The 2757-nt window shown below is 47.1% G+C and overlaps 1 protein-coding gene across 3 annotated transcripts in view; it reads right to left on the reverse strand.

Moving 5' to 3' along the window:
- Window positions 1–2757, reverse strand: part of RNF216 (ring finger protein 216) — a 122398-nt gene that overhangs the window by 119360 nt on the left and 281 nt on the right. The gene's annotated exons all lie outside the window — the stretch shown is intronic.

A 2757-nucleotide genomic window follows, 5' to 3' on the forward strand; every position in this document is an offset into this window, starting at 1 on the left:
TATTAGAAAAAGGAGAAAGAAAATGAGAGGCACTTGCATTAGTCACAAGTGAGCAGAAGAGCTGCCATTGCTGCTTTGTAAAGGAAAACAAACAACTGCATAGTCACAGGCAAGCAGGAGAGCTCTGTACTGTGCTTCTGAAAAATGAACCTAGCTGCAATGTGTAAAGGGGCAGGAAACTCAGATCAAGAGTCAGTGAACTCTGAAAAAGGGGGGTGGAGGGAGGCACAAGATGCTGATAGCAGATTTCAATGGGATTTTTTTTATATGTAATTGGTGAACAAGGCAAGAGGAAGAAGAGAGTCAAAATTGATCTAGATGTTGAGATCAGGTCACTGGAAGAAAATGTAATTCATGTTAATTTTAATACATAGACAGAATGAAAGAACTAAGGTAAAATAGCATCCAAAATCACAGATAAAATTATGCAATTAGTCTAGTTAAAAAGTGCTCTAAAAATCCTTTTATCCATGTCTTTCTACAACAGGAAAGGTTTCAAACTAAATTCAAAAGCTTTGGTGGGTGATTTTAACATACAATAACTGAAAATTAGTTCAACTGCAAAACCTTATCCATAAGGGGAAAACATCTATGTTTTCAGCAATCTTTTTATAGTTGAATCCTCTGTGAACTCATGACACCCTGCCCTTTTTTTCTCCCAATACTGCCTGCAGGTTGTATATTTTCTTTTAATATTGAAAGCCTTTTCCCTAAACCACAAATCTCATCATGAAATAGCCAAAATATTTACGACATGGCTTACAAAGTGCTGCCTCATAGGAGGATGCCAGAAATCGCGCCTTGCTTCATACCTCTTCTTCCACTCACTATTCTTCAGTGACAATAGTCAGTTCCTTGGGTATGCCAACTCCTTTCTTCTGCTTAGTCTCTTCTCTGGCTGGATTATTCTTCACTGTCTCTCACTGACCAAATTAATTCACATTAAATGTCACTTCCTCAGGGCCTCCCTGGTGGCATAAGGGGTTAAGCTGCAGCACTATGAAGCTATCAGCAGCCACTACAGTTCTTCAATTCCTGACCAAGGAGCTGACCCATATGGCACAGCAGACCTCTCCTGTTCCACCCAGCAGTGCATTTCAGTAGATCTGCCTGTTCTGCACCCCACTCTGTCTCTGGTGAATCCTCCCACCACCACCCCCATCTCTGGCCTGTACCCCAGTTCTTGTATGCATAAATATTTTTTTTAAATGTCACTTCCTCCGAGAAAAACCTTTCTTATCCCCAGTGTTCATTCACACATCTTTCACTTCTTCAAAGTACTGATCACTATTAAAAATTGTGCAATTATTTAGGAAACTATATTTAGCATCTGTTTCCTCTGCTAAAACAAGTTCCAAAAAAGTAGGATCGTGTCTTATTAATTTCCACTGCCCCAGGACACAGCACCCCTAAAACAAAGCAGATAACCCAGAAAAGCTTTTTCAATAACTACCATTCACAGGTATAGGCAGTATAATTACAAACACAAACTCTAGAACCAAAATGAGTTGATTCCCAGCTCTGATCCTTACAAGTTTTGTAAAGAGCGAGGCTATTTTCAGTTCTTCATTTTCTTCCTTTTAAAAAATTAGGATAATAACAGACTCTAAATTACTGAAGATTAAAAGAGTTAAAATACAGAAAATACTTAGAAAAGTGTCTGGCACCACAAGTTTTGTCCGATTATTAAGAATGAAGATAAATAACATCACTGTCCGGTATAGTTAATATGTCTGCACAGGCATTATTAGTACAGCAAACACTAACTAAGATAAACTCTGGTCTCTCCTTGACTCATATCTCCACTTCCTTTACTAAATTTCTGCACGTAGGCTGCAATGCTTCTCCAGGCTCTCCAGCTATTTCCTCAAATCACCATCCGTTTACCCCCACTCACAATAAATTACTTATGCACTAAACAAAACAACGCGAGGCCATTTCTTAGCGATCTTCCTTTAGGGCAGCTAAGTAGCGTGGTCCATCTTAATCTCCCCACGCCTCCCCCTTGTCTTCCCGCCGGGTGAGTCTTCTCTTCGCCCGGCAAAGTAAGCGGGGTCAAGAGCTACCAGGGCGCTGGTCACACACAGCGCAGGGGTTACCGCCAGGGCCAGTGGCTGGTTTATTTCAGACCGGAATCCTGGCCCCAGAACCGGACCCCGGACCCCGAAAGTACTCAGTGAGGTCTGTCACGAGACTGAAGTCCCAAGTCCCGGCCAGCCGTTCCACACGGACGCCGGCCACATCCCACGCCGCCGCATCGGTCAGGTTCTCTGAGAGCCCAGCGCGCAGGCACCAATGTCGAGCTCACGGTCTCGCCCTGCACAGAGACCTGACACACTTGGAGCGTCCACTCGAGGTCTGCGAAAGTGTCGCCGACTTTCGGGGGGAGACACCCCGTTCGAACCGGTTCGGGAGGGTTTGGGACGCTGCCCGTTAGCTCTGGGAGGAGAGCGCCGAAGTTCAAAGTTACAGTGCGCCGCCCCCGCGCGCTCCAGGTCTCGCTCGCTCCACAGGCCCGCCCCCGTGAGGCGCCGCGAAAACTCGGTGTGCCGGCGCGTGTGCCCCGCGCCACGGGCTGAGGGACCGGCTAGCGAAACTTCCCGAAGTGGCGCGAGCGGTGGGGAAGGACTCGCCGGCCGCCGGTGCCTTTGTCGCTCCCGCTTCGCCACCGGACCCTCTGCTCGGACAGCCTGGTGCTCGGCGGCGCCAAGCGTGGCCCGGACCGTTCGCTTCGGGTCCCCGCCCGGCCTGGCCCTC

This window comes from Condylura cristata, unplaced genomic scaffold, assembly GCF_000260355.1.
Source record: "Condylura cristata isolate star-nosed mole 26May11 unplaced genomic scaffold, ConCri1.0 scaffold00032, whole genome shotgun sequence".
NCBI lineage: Eukaryota > Metazoa > Chordata > Mammalia > Eulipotyphla > Talpidae > Condylura > Condylura cristata.